The sequence below is a fragment of the Neopsephotus bourkii genome, unplaced genomic scaffold, assembly GCF_033783945.1.
Source record: "Neopsephotus bourkii isolate Nb327-2 ecotype Australia unplaced genomic scaffold, CSIRO-AGI_Nbou_v1 NB_678, whole genome shotgun sequence".
Classification (NCBI taxonomy): domain Eukaryota; kingdom Metazoa; phylum Chordata; class Aves; order Psittaciformes; family Psittacidae; genus Neopsephotus; species Neopsephotus bourkii.
The window spans coordinates 2166221-2185519 of record NW_026901177.1 but is presented as its reverse complement, the minus strand read 5'-3'; the positions used below and the strand labels follow the sequence as shown (position 1 = coordinate 2185519).

Sequence of the window (19299 nt, the reverse complement as noted above, 5' to 3'; positions counted from 1 at the left end):
CAACACCCCCAAGTCCTTCTTAGCAGGGCTGCTCAGAATCTCTTCTCTTCCCAACCTGTAGCTGTGCCTGGGATTGTTCCCACACAGGTGTAGGACCTTGCACTTCCAAAGATTTCGATCACTCTACAGTCTTAAAGCCACATAAGACTGTAGCTTTAACTGGGACTTCTGCTCCCAGTTACAACTCTGCCTTGTCTACAGGGAGCAAAAGCAGGGAAGGATGGCCCTCATTTTTCCTCCAAACAGATACTGATGGAAAAAGCAGAAAAACAGAACCTGGAAATTTTGTTTAAAAAATGTCCCTTATTGTGTTAGTCTTCTACAGTGATTATAAAATCGCTATTTCTTTCAAGGAGTTTTTCATTCAGTGCTTTCTTTAAAGTACACATCCACTCCTGATCTCACGGGCTCAAGCTGTACTCTTAGCATTTTCTGAATTGCAACTTTCTGATCCAGAAAAATAAGCAACACCATCAACAAAATAAGAGCACAGGTGCTGCTGAAATGACAATCACTCCTCAGGATCTGAGCCTGCAGTAACATAGCCCGAGACAGAAATCTACTGCCTGCACCATGCAGCAAAAGTGCCAGTTTCCCTCCATTCGAGGATTAAATAGATGGCCACATAACAGTTAGCTGACCTGTGTCTCTATCAAATGCTGTAAGTACTCAAGCAGCAACACAGCTTGACTTTAATTGCATAAGCACACAGCGTGTTCAAACTCCACTCAGGTCCACACTCAAGGATTTAAAGTAGTCTTTAGAGTAGTCACTGCCTCATGTACATTAATCTCCTTTGCATACACATAAGGTTCTTGAAAACTTTAGTTCCCATCCTTACTCCTCCAGTACAAGTCATGCACTCATTTTGATTCAACAGCATAAAAAGACCAGCAACTAATATCAGAGGGGTTGAAGAAAGCAAGACAAAAAGTTTAGGCAGAAAAGCTCTACCAGAATCTTGCATAAAGGATCAGGTGAGTTTAATGTACCCTGTTTTACCAGTGCACCAGAAAGCCACAGCTGGTTTGGAGCACTGCAGGAGGAATCCTCATGTCACACAGCAAGCATCCTCTCCAGAATGGCCATTTTTGTAGGCACCCAAATTACCTAGAAGTACTCAACCACAGCCATAAGTCAATCAAACCATCTGCAGCTTCCACAGGAAAACTCACGCAAGACAAATGCATCATTTTCATCATGGCTAACGGCCATGAACCTAGAGGCTGAAATTTTAGGTTATGCCAAGAAATACAGTAGTCAATAACAGATTCAGCCTACAAATAACTAGAAGGCCTGACCTGTGCAATCGGCTAAGGATAGAAGACTCATTTGTTTCTCATTTATGTATTATCTCTCAAAAACTAGCAAAATTGGCTCCCTCAGAGTTATATCTAATAAGTCATTGCTATATTCTAGCCCAAATTCCTAGAGTGATATGTCATTAGATCTGCTGTCTGGTACTACAGACAGCTGCTCCCATACAATAACACTGATTAGAGCACATATATTTGTGCAACTGGAAGAGTCTGAGCATCAGGAGAAGAAAAACGAGGTGCTCAGGTTGAGCAATTAACATCCTTAAAGACCCTGTAGACAGTCCTGAATATACAGTGTATGCTGTAAGGAAAGGTTGTTTATTTGGGTGGGATAGTAAGCAGGGAGAAGGGAAGGCAAGTCCCTCACTCCTGATCAAAAGTATTAAAGACTGGGGCTCCCTGTTGTAGGACCACTGCCAAGCTATTGCTTCTTCAGGAAACTGGATGAAATCCAGTGCTCAAAAATGTTGTCAATGGCATGGTTCTTAGGTGTCTTGAAGAAGAAGATAACACAGAAATATGGGCTATCATCCATTATTGCTGTCAGCTTTATACAACAAATGTCAGCATAACACAGCCAAGGCCGTATCCTTCTGATGATGGCAGCCTTGTAAAAGCCTGTCAGGCAACCTCATGCTGGGTCCCAGGTGAGGGCAGGATTACCATCAAGAACTATCAGGTACCGCAACTCTCAAAGCTCAAGTATCTATTCTTTCACACCTTCTCCAGATTTGCCTTTTCGTCCTCCACCTTCCTCTACTGAAACCTGTGGCTATGTCATGTTCACCCTCTGACTTAATAATGAGGCTTGCATCCCCTTGCACCAAGCACATTACCACCAGCACTTGTCCCCTTTGCAACGCTGTAACTAAAGTCTCTATTTCTCGTCTTATTTTCCCAATTTGAAAATGGCTTGGTGCCCACATGCATCTCCTCCTGGCTGCACCTTCATGTTTCCCCTAAGCTGCACCCCCAGCATTGCCTCTTAGTGGCCACAGGAGCACTCAGCCTCTGTCTCATGCTACTAATCCACTTTCCTATCTAGTACAGGAAGCACCATCAGCTTCCCTCAGCTTGGTCTTATTACTGAGAGTGGAAATTTCCAAATATTGACACATTTCAGCCTGAATAATATTCTATCATTGCCTATAAAGGTGGCTCTGTTTCACCTTCTACAATACATCAAAAATTACTTAGCTGCCTTAAAAATAACTCACACATAACAGTAGCAGAACCAGGCTATGCTTAGCACGGTCCGTCAGATAAACTAAAACACCAAGAACCCCATCTACTTATAACAAACAGTGATAGGCACAAATCAGTACACACATTTCTGGGCAGTTCTCCCATAAACACATGCCTACACAGGGAAGAAACCACATACATTCAGCCTAATTGAATAATAATGTTAATTACAGTAAACACAAAAATGGCACCTTGATGCAGTACAATAAACATAATTTACCCAGAAAGGGGAATACTAGGAGAAAAGATACTTTGCAAAATAATGTACAGATAAAAAAGGAACTACTACAGGCTACTGGATACTGTACCTTGGATGGAGTTCTGCCACTTGCTTACAAACATTCTGCCTTATTTCAAACAGCTCCCAATTTTTTGGTCCAATGCCATAAAAAAAAAGCTGCTTTCCTCAAAATGCCTCACCTAGAAACTACGCAAAACTGCTCCTAGCAACCACCTCAACTCTTCCTCAGTGAACTATTCTGTAGCCTCTTAATCTACCCTTGATCACAAGCACCTGGAACCTGGTGAGCACCTGGTCTGATTGCTCTAAATTGTCATAGTTTCATTAACTTTAACAGATCCCTGACAACAATTTGTATCAGCTGAGGACCTAGGATCTAATTCCTTTATTTGTTTGAGCCCAGCCCATGTTTGGAGATAATATAGTAGGGAAAAAGAAAAAAACATGCAAAGCTTTATTTCTTTTTAAGCTTGAAGCCAGGGCAGTGGTAGAAGTTAACTTGCTTGCAAGCAAAAAATTTTACTTTGTGATACATTGAGTGTACCTCTGAAATTCAGACAAGAGGGTTCACATCCACTTAATTTAGCAACAGCTTCAAGGGACAGTGAGCAAGAGGCAGAAGATGTCTTGGATGTTTTCATGTTGCTAAGGAAACTACCTCTGTGATGGCCATTGCTCACCACAGCTGGGTCGCTTGGGCTTTGCTTCTCAGAGTAAAGGATGAGTCATGGCTGGACAGAAAACTGAACAAACTTGCCAAAGACTGCTTTTATTGCCTACTTCCACTCAATTAACAGTTATATCTAACTCTTCAAATAGACACAGAAAAAAAAAATACCACCGCTATTTTTTCCACACGCTGTTACAGGTACTGGCAATGTTAGGGTGAACATTAGGATGTGTCATGCCAAAATGTCTTGATGACACAACACTGGATATCACTGTAAAACTTTGCTGAGTTGTAGTACTCCTTCCAGCTGCAGCTGCTGCATTAGGTGCTCTTAAGTTTGGGGTATTTGACCTCAGGATTCTCAGTTATGTTTCAAATTCTCTGTTAGTCCAAAGCTTGAAAGCTGCGATGAGTTAATATCCAAACCAACCTCTACACGTGAGGCTGCAGTACTCCAACGTTAACTCTAAGTGGTATGAGATTCCATCTGATGAACCCTGGCTCAGATGACTGATAGTTCTGTTTGTTGTTGCCAGCTGTGAAACAGCAGGGTGCCTGAGATGAGCATCCGCAGCATCCACTTCCACAAGCCAGGATGTTGTTCTTTGTTTCTGGATCTAGATAAAAATCCATCAGCCTTTTGGGAAGGAAAAGCATGTAAAGTTTCATGGCACAACAATGCCACGAGCTACTAAGTGACCATTCTGCCTGACATGATAGGAGTCTGGTGGGAATGCTGCTTCTGTGGGATTTTTGTTATTTTCTTGGTCTGATCTGCCAAAGAAGAGCTAATCTTATCTGATATCAGCCACATATTTTCAGATGACAGCATATAGAAATGGTTTATTTTAGATCCATCCAGCAACCTGAACACATAATCCTTTTTGCAAGGATTCAAAGCCAGCTCCTCAAAGACCTTCCCAAAACTTAATACAAGAGTATCAAGTGAACATTTGACTTTATATGCACTGATTATCTTTCTAATTATTTGTAAAAAGGGATGACTGATTTCTGAACTAAGACTTACTGAAGATGTAACAGCTTGGCATTTGAGCATCAGTGACTTTGTTTCAGTGATTTTTCTCATCCACTCCCTTAAGTAGAAGCTAGCTCCCATCACATAGCTCCAGGGCTAGCACCGTATCTTGAAGGGCCAACAGCGTACAGATGTTGGAAAAAGGCAGCAAAACATTCACATCTTCGACATGCAGGTCTATGTGGCCCACAGCAGAAACCTGTTGGAGCAAGACTCTCTGCATATCGTATTATCAATACTGCAGCATCATGCAGCATGTAACAGTTGCCTCCATGGCAACCAGACAACTGGACCCAACCTGAAATCATTTGCAGGCTTGTGCCTCCATTTTCCATAACACAACTGGTGCTAAAGAGAATTTTGTTTGTTTCCAGACTTCCTTAAAAAAAACTTCACCTGGCTTTGACCTCAAATCCTTCTGTTCTGACTGGGCTGAGAGAAGATTGTTCTTTAGGACTCAATCACTTGTTAATTCTCTTAAAGAGATTACTCAAATCTCCTAAACAAACATCAGACTAGATTTTGGGTTCAGCATAGGTGCTAAAATGACCTTGCTGATAAAATCAGCATGATCTAACCTCACAAGTTGGAGAGGGATGCCTTGGATGTAATTTTGACTCGGTTTGACCATCATGGTAAGTTATCTGACTGCTCTGCATCTCTGTTCCCCTATCTCTAGTATTCTTGCAGTGCTTCTTGAGAACCAGTACAGAAAATGTAAGATCTTCCAGACCTTTGTGGGAAACACAATATACTGACAAAGTCACTGGGGCTACACACAATCTGCTGTTTTCTTTTAATAATGTTTATTGCTTTTTCCTTTTCTCATATTTGAGCTCTCTGGTTCATTTCAGTGTCAGCACGAGGCTGGTTTGCACAGCATTCCAACTCCTGTGTTAATCAAAGTGCTATTGTTCAGAAGTGGATTTAGGTTGGTGCATTCGGCAGGGTGCTCTGGTACAGGTGCTAGGGCATGATATCATACCCCAGGGTCCTCTGTAGACTCACCCCCTTTGCCTGCTGCCTTTGGGTGATTTGCCCTCTGTGCAGCTATTAGCCAGACTTATTTATGTTCTATGTCTATCTGTGCAGTTTTCTTTCTGTCTCGCTTGGGTTTCAGAAATAATGAACCCTACAATGACAGATGTGGATTTTGGCTGTATAACAGACAAATTCTTAGGAACCAGGAGTAGCTCAGTGAGTTATGTATTTTTGTCATTGTGTTGTGGCCAGGAATGAAGCACAGAAGTTCTATCTGTGATGAGTTTTTCACAAAACATGGATCATTAAGTCAAAACTGTATCACTTTTAACCTATATCTCTTCTGCTGTTGTTCTGTTACAGTTCTTTAAACCTGGCAGATTTCATTGCAAAATCTCTAGCATCTATAATGGAAACAATTCCAAATCCAGTAAGAATTCACAGAATATAAAAAAAAATTAAAATATATCATTGGAGAGCAAAGCCCATTGTGACTGAAGCACTTCCATGTGCTTTCAAATCTCTTAGCCCTGTTTTCAGTCTAATTTATCCGTTTGCTAATTCAAATTTCCCAGTACCCAACTTACAATATCTAACCAAATATCACTCATGTGGAAACACATTCAAATTCTACAACAAGCTGGAACTTATGGCTTCAAAAGTCTTGTCAGCTTTGCTCTTCAACTGTCAACTTGTAATGGCGGGTATGCCTTCCTCTCCTCAAAAATGTATTAGTAGCATTCACTGTTCCCTTCCTGAACACTATGCTCCATTTCACTCTCACTGTTGTCCATTATGGCAAAATTATCCTATTTCCACTACAAGTATACCTTGATGAGAACGATAAACTTTTCTGAAAGATTTCTTCATATGTTATTCTTTAGTTTTCCTTTGTTATTAATAATTCAGTATATTTTTATAAAGAATGTTGACACTGTGATGTGCTGCACATAGACATTTCAAAGAATTTTGCTATGACAAAATATTGGGAATAGTGCACAGTAGTCAGAGCTGAGAAACTGCATTATACACTCTTGGCTTCTGATAAAAGGCCGAGCAATCTGATTTTGTTCTGATTGTGAGGGCTGCCATTTGAGGTGGCAGATCAGAAGGCCACATTCCATTACACCACCTTTGGTTCTCATGTCCCAGATGAGGCAGGGCTGGGTCTTGCTTCTGCATGGGGAATGCCATGCCGGGGGGGCACAGCGGATCCCGCCCTCTCTTATCCCAGCTGGGTTCCCAGGGATAAAAGCATCTGTAAGGACGCCAGACTGAGTCTGAAAGTGCATCTCCGGATGAGGCAGCTAAAATTCGCTTTGTGCTTGGTAGTGCTGGCTCCCTTCCCTCCACAGCTGTCTCTTTCACTCCTCAGGGGCTTGTATTTCTGTAAGCTAATTTAAGGAGAAAAGCCTCTTTAATCCGGTATCTTACAGACCCAGAGTATGGAGTTTTTTTTTATTTTAAATAAAATATGAATATTAAGTTCTTTAAGCAAGGACTTTGTCTTCCAATGTCTCTTAAAAGGACTTAGCATGTTGCTGGTATTAGAGGTGTAAATACTACAATAATGTAATACAGTTTGACTCTCAGAGACTTTTTTCATTAGGAATAGACTCACAAAGTGTATCTCTGTGTTGTGAAGGAAAAGGCTAAGGTATGAGGAGGGTTTCCCACGAAGTTATTTCTGAGCCTTGCCCTGGAAAAGCTTGGGATCAAGAACCTATTTTGATTTAGGTTTTCTTGTCATTCACAGGGCTTTTCTTGTTTTGATTCTGAATGCAAAGATGTGAAAAGTACTTAATAAAAAAAAATTCTTTTAGAAAAGAATATACTGAAAAAATAATTTAACAGAATAGTAATGGTCTTGTACCACAGAGCAAATTTAATACCAACTTTACAAATGTAGTAAGATCTCTGCAAAAGCAGAGAAGTTCAATCTGAAGTGCATTCTTGAGGCTGAGGCCAATGTCTATTCAGTACCATAGAAATACTTCATCAGCTTCGATACAAGGCAGATCAGGCATCCACTGCACTCGGATTGTCAGTGGCTGTTACTGTATTTGCCGAATATTCCACTCAAACTTGACACTGCCATTAAAGTAACATCCAATTTTCACAACAGCACAAATTCTCAGTATAGAAACATAGAATTCTATATGGGTTTATATTGAAAAGACCTTTAAGATCGTTGAGTCCAACCACTAACTTAGCACTGCCAAGTGCAGCACTAAACCCTGTGTGCTGCATATAGATGTCTTCTAAATCCTCCAGGGGCAGTGACTTCACCACTTCCCTGAGCAGCCTGGTCCAATGCTTGACAACCCTTTTGGTGAAATGTTTTTTCCTAATATCCAATATAAATCTCCCCTGGTGCAATTTGAGACCATTTCCTCTTGTGCTATCACTTGTTACTTAGAAGAAGAGACCAACACAAATCAGTCAGACAGGACCTGCCTTTTATAAACCCGTACTGATTGGCCCTGATCACATGGTTGTACTGTACATGCCTCACTATAGCACTCAAGATGATCTGCTCTGTAACCTTTCCTGGCACCCAAGATCAGACTGAGAGGTCTATAGCTCCTACTTCCAGCCACTCTTGTAGGCAGGCATCACAACTGCTAACTTCCAGTCAACTGAGACCTTCCTGCTGAGCCAGGACTGCTGATAAATGAAAGTGGCTCAGTGAGCACTTCCACCAGTTCCCTCAGTACTCTTGGGTGGATCCTGTGCGGCCCCATAGACTTGTGTGTGTCTAAGTGGTGTAGCAGGTTGCTGATCATGTCCCCTTGGATTAGGGGGTTTCAGCCAACTCCTCATCTGTGTCTCCCAATGCAGGGGTCTGGGTAGCTGAAGGAAAACTGGTTTTACTATGAAAGACTGAGGCAAAGGAAGTATTAAGTAACTCAGCCTTTACATCATCCGTTGTTACTATGTTTCCCCTGCATCCAATAAAGGATGGAGATTCTCCTTTTTTTTCATTTTGTTGCTAATATATAGAAATGTATAGCAACACTTTTTATTATCTTTTAGGCCATTAGCCAGATTAAGGTCTAGTTGGGTTTACAGAATATTTAATCTGCCTCTGCATCCTGGTTGAGTGGTCAGCAACAGACTCCCACCATGATAGCTGCCTTGGCTTCCAGCTCCTCCTGTTTGTTGCCCATGTTGTGAGCATTGGTGTAGATGCACCTCAGCTGGGCATCCCACCACCTTTTTTGTGGGAGAAGCCCTAATTTCTATGCGACCATTCTCAGACATTCCATCATTTCTAACATGTATCTAACATAACCCTACTGCTCTTAAATACAAAGAGCAGGAGGCACTGCTAGAGCCACTTCATTAAACAGGAACCAAGTTGGTTTAGAAAAATCACAAGTGGGTGGGAGGCAAATATCAGACCTTAAATGCAGTGTAATCAATAGGCAGACTCTACACACGAATCCTAGGCTAATCCTCTGAGGATCCCTAGAGTCAACAAGATACAGGTTGCCCATCTTGCAATGATTACACCACTGTGTTGCCATCCATTGTATTTCTCCTTTCACTAATGACCAGTTCATTGTACTCTAACTACTTCTTTACTACCCGTGTCAGCTGGAAATGATCACCTTCCTTACCCATAGATCCTAAAGGCTCCATGCCATAGTCCATGTGGAATTCAACAGCCTTCAATGTACATGGAAACGGTTGGCAAATGCAACTGCTGTGCATCCAGCTATCTAAGTCTATCATTTTTTGCAGGACCCACCAATATTTCCCAGTTGAGTGTTCCATTAACTTTTTCACCCCTTATTTCTTAAAAAAAGACCAGAAGTAATCTTAATCCCCCTTATCTTGCTACACTATTATCTTGCTACATTCCTGGTGGCTTCACACAGGGATTCTGTGGAACCATGTCTTTTCATTTAGCTCAAAATTGGCTTAGAGGAAGACAGTATAAAGAGGTCTTTCCTTGAGGAAGCTAGAAACAGACATGAAAGTTTTAGTTTGTGACTGATTTTAATTCAGATCAGATTAGAGGAGTGTTTGTTTTACTGTAGTTTAAGAGAAGGGAGCATCTCCTTTTTGAGATGGGGGATAGATTCTTATTTGATCCTCCCTTTAGATTAGTCCATTAGAGGAGCCCAGGATGATCCACACACCCTTGTGTGCTGGAACCAGCTATTAGCTCACCCCTGTTAACTCTGGGAAGACCATCACTACTGATCATGATGTCAGTAGTGTCCTTTCCCCTGATGAACTGAGAGTCTCTGCAATGGAAAAAGGAGGTGTTAAGATTGGCATCTGCTTAAATACAACTGCCCAGGAAGGAAACATACTGAATCCACTTTAGTGTAGGATTGAAGTAATTTTATGGATCATACGTTTGAAATAGCTTGTATATTAATAACTTCAGTACAGAAGCTTTCAACTTTGAAGCAAGCCTCTCAGTCTCTTGCTTCAGAAAGCACAGTCCAAAAGCTATTGATCTATTCATACGGATAAGCACTAAAGAGTTATCAGAATCCGTGCAAACATTCAGAAAAAGATTCAATATAAATAATAATAAATAAGTAAAGACCCAGGAAATAGAAAAGTACAATTTAAAACTAGTAGAAATGTTGAACCGAAGAATAGCTGCTTATAAGCATTTCTACAAAGGCAATTCTGAGAAAGGGAAAAGAGATTGCAAAAAGTAAGTGGATAGTTTCAGAGGTGGCAGACCAGACAAGCAACATCCAGCTCAAGGGAGATGGGCAATGGCTAGAAAGTGATGGAAGCAACACTGGATTTTTTTTCAGTTTTGATTTTATATATGAATTTAAAAGTACGTTGTACAAAACAAGGCCTGAGCACCATTATTGAACTCAACCCAGGGGAAAGTAAAGCAGCATGAGCACACGTATTCACATACATGTGTTTTCCATGGCTGGGCCATCTGATTTTGCACCCATGTTTTTTTCTGAGGTCAAGAAATGTTTTGACATGAGCCATGAGCCCTGTTTCCTTCATTTGCTGAGCCACTTTTCATCTGCCTTGGTTGCCCCTGAAGCTGCTATGAGAAGGGATGGGAATGGGTCATGCACCACCACCAGCCTTTCAAAGTACATATCAGCCAGTTCATCAGGTCAGGATTTAGGCTGATACCCATATGGTAGGCTTTGGGTCATGCTAATCCTACACTATGGTGTGGACAGCCTATCCTGAAAATATTTAAATTCTTCTTCAAGGCCTGTTGACATCCAGGAGCCCAATCTGTTCAGTGCTGGGTACAGCAGTAAATAAAGGCCAGCTCCAGCCCTGGGCAACTCACAACATACTCTAGTTTCATTTCAGGTATGGCACAGCCAAAAATATAGAGATAGGTTTAGACCAAGTGCCGTCTCACCCATTCCAGTGCATTGCATCTTACCCTGTAAAGTAAATCCCAGTTATGAGTAGCCATGCTCTGCTTGGCTTTAAATGAGGAATAGCAACATCCCAGTATTCTGAGGAGAAAAGGTCACAAGGCAATACAGTTTCATCTCACCCACTTTAGTGTACATGAAAATATTAAGAAATTGCAAAAAATGATAATAATTATCAGCTGGAAAAAAAGAACGGTTTACCCTGGAAGGCTTAGTCCTTCAGGAGAAGTTAATTAAGTTTTGCCAGAAAGATTTAAGCTTTTCCTAAAATAAGGAAATAGGCTCCATTACAGTCCCAATGCAGCAAAACAGACATATATTTCTGTGAACATCTGATGTGAATCAGCATTGTTTGCTTTCCAGTTACCACATCCCAGAAATGAAGCACCTCCTCTCCCTGCAGGCAGCCTCAGCACACCTGGAACATGAGTGAGCAGGAGTTTGGCACCAACCTGAACCTTATTGCTTCTTGGTGCAGCCATATAGACACAAAGCCAACCATCTACTGTGACTACAGGACAGTTGTTTGGCTGGCATAAGTTAATGCATCACTGCCAAAACCAGTGGAGAGGCCCTGACGGACACAGTAAGTGCAGATAGAACAGATCCAAGTGGTGGTGGGAAAGAAGAGAGAGTAGGAAAAGAGAGAAGGCAGCAGGCAAATAAGAGAGGGAGATCAGGAAGTGACCTCAGGTTATGAAACACAATATTTAAAAAAACACAGGGGAAAAAGTACTTTGTCAGACGACATCATTAAATTGTGGTGCTTCTTGGCAGAAGATCCAGTGAAGATTACAATCAGATATGGCTTGGGACAGAGATTAGACAGTTCTGAAACCTGCAGGGTACACGAGGTCCCACAGGCTGGTCACTTGCAGCTTGGTGCAGGTCCTCACGCCTGTACCAAGAACTCATCGGTGGGAACCTGGCCCTGCATGTGCTGAACCTGGGCTTTCGCCTGGCATCACTGCTCCTTACATACCTTCCAAGAGGGAGAAGCAGAGGGCAGGTCTCAGGCTGATTTAATTCAGCTCCACTGAAATCAAGCCAGACATCAGGATGAAGCTAAAAGACTGCTGAACTCAGTGCTGGAGAAAGGGTATAGCTGCTGAGTTTCGTACGTGGTCCAAAGGACACTGAGGTGAAGAAAAAGAGAGAAGGGTTAAAGGCTTAAAGAGCATTTTGATAAAACAAGATATTGTCAAAAAGTCAAGCAGAAGCCAAGATGTAGCCAGATCTGCTCTTATTTAACCTTCAGAGTGAGATCAGGTCTCAGCCTTTCTATTCTTGGTAACAGCTGATGAACACAGTGTAACAAGGCATTAATAAACATCTGCCCAGCTCTTAGATTAACATGGGGAAGAATTAACGGAGGTCTTAGCATGTTCATATTTTCTAATTATGGCAGATGACTTTATATATAAAAATAATAGGGAGAATGGAAATTGTCACTGACATCATGTGAACATATGTAAAGAAATCCAATCATTTAATTGGATTACATTTGGCTAAGGAGTCATATGAATAAAAAGCCCTTCTTAAAATTGTCAGTGTGTACTTCATGTTAAAAAGCTATTAAGATTAATATTCTTTTCAATTAATCAGTGGAAAATAAGTAATTTCTGAAACGTGTATTCCTGTGCCTTTGACCCTGAGAGGGACAGGGCTGGGAACAAAGCTTTCCACCAGGAGAGGTGAAGGCCACTGTCCCTTGTGTAGCTTCCTGGCTTTCTATATCCTCTCTGGACAACCCTTCGCTCAAGTTCCTCAAGTTGAGTTTTTTTACCACGACAATCCAAAATAATAAAACGATGCCCAGACTGAAGCCTGTGCTGTATTTTGGTTGTTGCTGACCATGGCTAAGCCAGCTCACGCATCAGCTCTGCTTCATGCAGTGCCCTCCACTCTACCACTGGTGATAAAATATCATCAGTGCTTCTGTGGGAACAATATCATACTATACCACTGAGATAAATAAAGCACAATTTAAACCTTGATATGTTTAAGCCTCCTAAGAGAGGGGGAAAGGCCTATAAAACTCCTGCTAAAACAAACATGGCTGTTTGAATCATTTGCAGCTTGTTAAGTAAACCCTGAAGCCAGCTTTTGTTGGGAGGTGCTGGCATTGGTATTAGAGAGCTGCTGGGGTTTAGGAAGGCTCTGGGCTGACTATGGCTGTTTCTCGGGGTTTTAAAATACACTTCATAATGTTCAGTTCAGTTAGGCAGTTTGGATCTTTCCTCCCAGAAACAGGAAAAATGACATAAAGCTACAATTATAGCGACAGATGGTCTGTTACACACAGAGCATTGCTAGTAATTTTGCTCCTTGCACATTGAAGAAGGAGATTTGGTGCGATGCTGGAAAGCCAAGAAAGTCCTCTGGTTCCCTCTTGTTTATCCAGAATGTGTTTCCTAATCCATTCTGATCTTCCAAAGCTATCAGTCAGAATTAATGAAAACAGAGCAAGGAAATGTTATTATTTCTATTAATTATAGAAGCAGATTTGTGCAACAAACAGAATTCATATCCCTATGGTGCTGCCTAAGTACCTATAATTCACCTGCTCCTCTCACAACAGCAGCATCTTCTTCACATTGTTTTACAAATTAGCAAACCTGAAATCACACCATGTACAGTGTGGTGAAATTTAGTTAACTGTAGGGGACCTGATCTGCTGAAATCCACAGGTGGTATTCCAGTGCTGCTTCTCACTGCAACTGAGTCACAGCTCCCAAATTAAGTACTCCTAGATCAGCTTCATGTTTTCCATAGAAGTGAAAATACAGTTTCTTGGGAAATACTGTGAGTTGCTTGCTGCCATTGCTGGTACTCTTCCAAGTACTGACAAGCTAACAGTTGGGAAGATATTCTTTCAGAGGTAAGCAGAAAGGGGGGACAGGGCACAGCTACAGCCAACCTGACTTTCCAGATCAGTCAACTGGCTTGTATTTACTACAGAATACAGTGGAGTAACATCCCACACATGGATATCTTTTCTCAGTAGCCCATGTTCAATATGTGCATACCCCATGGGACTTGAAGGTCAAAACCTTCAGAAACAGAACTGGTGGTGCTGTTTCCTGGTCAGTCCTTCCTCTCCTACCACCTTAACACCAGTGTTGGCATCTTGTGGAAAGATTAACAGCAGCAATGGGTTGGATGAGCATCTTCTGTCAAGCTATGGTCACCTTCATGTCAGACCAAGCCTGGGACTAGAAAGCCACAGAAGGAGCTGACTGGTGAAAGCACTGTTGCTCTAGCAGCAGTGAAGGAAGTGAGAGCTTTTAAGGTGGTGGTAGAAAAGCGAAATTCCTGAGGGCATAAAGAGGAGCTGGAAAGGTATGGAGTGGTAGTCATTCTAGCTCCACTTCAGCTCTCCACCTTCCATAGTATATAAACTTTGCTATTCCCTGCACCTGAGAAAGAGGAAGCAAATTGCTGATTCCAGGTTGGTAAATGCATTTGATAGCAGAGCTCCTGCAAGGAGCTCAGAGCTTTAAATCAGCAAACTGGTCTGACTGGGGAGCACTCTGGCAACTGAAATACACCCCAGTAGCAACATTTTCCAATAGCTGTAAGGTACCAACAGCAGACCATTTTTAATGGCAGCATATTCTGATAGCAAATGAACAAAAAAGGAAAAGTCAGGCACTTCTCTGGGCTATAGTGCAAAATGTTGATTTCTTTTGTCTACTACTCACAGTGCTGCTGGTGTTACATTTTAAGCATTTGACTCAGACATTTAGGTAGAAAAGCAATAATGCTTGACTTTGATTGAATATTGGACATGAATTTCCACTGTGACAAAAGGTGAAAAAAAAATACAAACAGCATGAAGAAATAAAAAAGCTAGTATTGCACAAAACGTTCCACATCAATTTTTAAATCAGATACTGAAAAATCTCTCTTTTGGATAGCATGAAGGTCAAAATTAAGTTTTTGAGCATTCTATCAGCAGGGATTATATTTAGATACTGAACCTCCCACCAGTTTAAGAAGAATATTTCTTCAATTACATCCAACATTAGTCCAGCTGTCAGGATTTCCCAGGGGACCACAGTAAATTGAAGAAATGCCTTTGCTCTGCTGCTGACAAGTTCTGTGGCATTGCCCTACCACTTCACATGCTTCTGCTTTCAGCTCCTGACATCACTGATGTAAATAAGAAGAGAAACAAGTACCTGGCCTCTTCTGAAGTACATATTAAAGAGCATGGAAATGATAGACTTCATTAAGCTGCTACATCAGCTTTAAAAGAAGAAATAAAAAAAGCTGAGCTAGGGAAAGCACGACAGCATTTCCAGTGTAAGGAGGAGGATCAGGTGGGGGTGAAAGTTAAAGTTTATACCCTATGAAATAAAAATGCAGTCCATCCTGCAGCAGCCTCTGATTATATTTTTCTGTAACTGAATTACTACTATCAGATTAATATGGGGGGGGAAACCCTCTGAACACACTAGGAAGGAAACTACTGGTTTTTATTTATTAACTACACCGTATTACAGTGTTACAACAGGGACAGCTCAAGTCATCTGCAGGTTGTTGGTTGTAACCTTAGCAAGTTTTCCTGCAGTTATGTTTGCTTACATTGATAGAAATAAATTTAAAATTAAAATACCAGCTTTTAGTAGCAAGATAGGATTTTGAGAATATCTGCACATGAGAAACATTTTTGGTTAAATTTACCTTAGCAGCCTCCTCAGTCACAAGCCCTGCTGTAAAGCACCTTTATAATGAGATACACACCCACTGTATTCTGTGGGAGGTGGAAATGGTCTTCAGGATTTCAAGGTTAATGTGAAAACATAGCTTTTCTGCATTTTGATTCAAGTGTAATTTATGTGATCGCTGGGGCTTAGGAATTCTTAGGAGAAACAGAGGCAGGAAGAGCTTTCATTAAAGCATCAGAAGGGTGAAAATTAACAGGCATTATTAATTAGGTTAAACTGTCCTAAAAATTAGAGAATACAGTCATAACCTACAAGTTCTGATTTTCAAAATCTATTTCCTTGCATTATTAATGGCAATATCAAATGCTTAGTAAAAGCCTCTTGTTGGGAAGAAGGTGGGTGGACAATCGCATGGCAAATGATGGACCCCTTATAGAAAAAGACCAGAGAAGATAAGATGGTGCAGGCTGAATCTGTGGTAATTATTTGAACAAATCCCATCTGCCTGGCACTCACGGGTCTTGCTTTCTTGGCAAGAGTGTGTTTTCAATGCACTTTTTAGCAGCCAGGATCTGTTTTTAATCTCCCTTGCGACTTTCAGCGTGCTAGGACAATGGATTTTGTCTTGATCCTGATAGTTCCTGTCATTCAGCAACTGCTGGGTGGCAGCTGGACAGCATCAGCAGCACAGCCCTGATGCCCAGAGCAAAGCCAGCAGAGTACAAGGATGATCAATCCCAGTGAGTTGCCATGGGGCTCTCCAGCTTGGCAGTGTCCCCAAGACAGAGATGAGACGTTTGGATGAATGTCACTACTTAATGGTGAGGAAATTTGTGCCTACAGCAGATAAACTCTTTCCCACTTTGTGAAGTTGTTCATATTGCAAGTGGCAGTTCCCAACACACCAACCAGCTACCCTCAACTGTGTGAAAGGGGATGGTGCACAGAACTGCTGGAAAACAGTGATTTTTTCCTGACGAAGAGTCCAACACATATGGATATCATGCATCCACACATGTAGACACATGGCATGTCCTGAACACCACCACTGTGTAAGGAGTTGTGAGAGATGGACAGGAAGCCAGCCACACTAAGATACCCATGCACAGCTTTGCAATTCCCCTCAGCAGTGGGGCAGAGGAGTGAGAAGCAGGAGAGGAAATAGTGGGATCTAAGGGCATGAGTTAGGAACTCTCCTGAATCTGCAATCTGCTCTGGTCATCAAAAGTTGGACTGCTGAGCAACAACATGGTCAGGTGAAGTGACTTGTGTAGGAGCAGCTGCTCAGTGCCAGATCTCACACTGACTTTGCTAGAAAGGCAGTTCTTGCTAAAGTATGTTGCACTTGAACATCTGTACCAAGAGGGATATCTTCCAGGAGCTACTACAAAATAACTTCCCACAAGTGGCCCCACAACCAAAAATCTATTTCTGAATACTGACAGCTGGCCCAGTAACCAAAAATGTATTCCTGCACCCTGACAATTTCAGCGTGCTGCCAGTGCATGGTTTTGCCATCACCAATTCCTTCAGGCAGTTTTGCCCAGCGCTGTTGAAAAGGAAAACATTCACTATACCCTGGGGGAAAGAAGTGTGGAAGTCCTGTTATCACTGACAGAAGTTTTGTCTCTAATTCCCCATCTGCTCTTCTGAATGTTAAACTACAGTATTGGCACATAAGCTTAAATGATAAATAGGGATTCCAAATAGAAAGCAACAAAACATTAGTCAGATAGGCTGGTGGTGTCTGCAAAAATGTGGTGTGGGCGCTCATGTTTCAGAAAAGGGAAATTATAGGACAAAATAATGTTGTTATGTGATGTTGGTTGAGGGGAAATGCTAGGACAGAATAGGATGAAGTAATGGGTCAAAAGCAGACTTATTTATTTCTTTGATCTTTAATCCATATGGCATCCTGCACAGCTCCTCCTTCTTATTCTTATTGTTATTTGTGTTTAGCAGCCAAGTAAGAAAGCACATAAGGCAAGAAATCCGAAAAGAGAGTAATAATGTGATGCATAGTATTAACTCATTGGTTTTGGAAATATCCATTTATCTTGGTTAAATAAAAGCTTAGCCCAAGTACTAAGCCAAGTAATCACGATTAGGGAGAGAAAAAGTCATTCACCTCTTTGGAAACCCAATACTCTTCAACAGTAATAACACTGCAGTTAACATTTTTTGAAGCTGGACTATTGCTGTAATTAATATAGATTGTTGCCGTATGAGGAGTGGAAACATCTGTGTCTGCTCCTACCCTCATTTTCATTTGTAGACCAACTATGAGACCAAAATACTACAAAATACAAATGGGGTTCTGTTTCATAGGCATGGCCCCTTCACTGTTCAGAATGCTCCGCTGGCCTCAGAGGACTGATGAGATATTGTTACCTTTGTTGGTTCAAAACTGTGTAGAGGGAATATGTACACTGCTCTCTCTTAGACAGACTGCTTTTGTTCTTTTTCACTATCTTTTTTCCTGACCCTCAAAAGTTGGTTTTATGCTAAAAAGTGTATTACAAGAACACACCTATACAGAGAGCCTCAAGTTCTCAAGTTATTGTTTTTTTTTAAGGAGGTTAAATCTGTATCTGTACCATCCAGTGTATCATGCACTGAATTCATCCACAATGCATGTGATTTAGAGCTTACACTGATTTGTGACCTATTAGGTTGATGCAGCACTGTACTAAGCCCGGCTCATAATTCTCATCTCAGTAGTCATTTGACTCACTGACTCTGCCAATTTTCCCATCCACTTCATACCACCACTTCTGTAGATTTCATTACTACCTTTCTGCAGTATGCAGCCATTCCTACTCTCTCTTGTGTGTGTGCATATCCGTATTTTCTTTTATATTATGTTCCCTGTCTTTCTAATACCCTGCCTTAATGTAACACACTTAGTTTCTAACTTTCTCCCAGTCTTGCCTATCAGACTGGTTCTGATCTGTGTCCAAACTATGAACGTATCCAATAGAAACACTTCCTTTAGCTCTTTAAGCTAAAAATTGTCCTCTGGGACATGCACCTTCCCTGTAGGAATTAGAATTTTTCACTTTTCTGTTTAGTCAGGCAGTATGTTTCTGTCCCTAATATTCTGTGCCTTGGAAATCCCTACCAGTAGCAAAGCAAACAAGGAGCTCCAGAGAGCACCTGCATGAGTTCAACAGTCCAGGGACATGCAGCCGTAGTGCACACAACTTAGACTCAAAAGCTAACAGGTGTCTGACTCTACAAAAATAAAATCTAAAAAATAAGGACACTTGAAATCTTCAGTTGTGTGAAAATTACATTAAATGTATGCAGGAGAAAAAGTGGGCATGAAATCCTGTTTTGTGAATTTGACACATCAGTTCATCATATTTAACAAAGAGGGCTACTGGTGATGAAGTCTCTGTCCTGAAAGGATAAGGAGCCACCACAGAGTGTTTATGCTGTAGAATGTACCTTTTTGCTATAAGACAGAAAGGAAGGAGGCTCATGAGACCTAAGCTGGGTGTTTGTTTTTACTACAGAGGTGCTTACTTTACAGCTCCATACCTCAGTACCGCAGTATGGAGGTATTATATCTGTCTTTCTCCATCAAGACCTTTCCTTAGTTTCAAGGGAGACAAGTAATTTCTACTCAGTGTCTGTTATAACCAAGTTTTCAAGCTGAAGAGGTCAGAACTATTCACAACCTGTCTGTAGACATCCCTTTGCATTCAGAGGTTCTCTAGCAGGTCCAAAGGACCAGTC

General features: G+C 41.3%; 1 protein-coding gene and 1 long non-coding RNA gene across 8 annotated transcripts in view; one reads left to right on the top strand and one right to left on the bottom strand.

The window, feature by feature from the left end:
- LOC133212307 (uncharacterized) overlaps nt 1-3008 on the bottom strand; it is a 48568-nt gene extending 45560 nt beyond the window's left edge. The window contains exon 1 of the long non-coding RNA XR_009725452.1: nt 2873-3008. This is a non-coding gene — a long non-coding RNA (uncharacterized LOC133212307). The remainder of the gene's footprint in view (nt 1-2872) is intronic.
- The window catches only part of KCNMB2 (potassium calcium-activated channel subfamily M regulatory beta subunit 2), a 149711-nt gene that overhangs the window by 104939 nt on the left and 25473 nt on the right, over nt 1-19299 (top strand). The window lies entirely within an intron of this gene.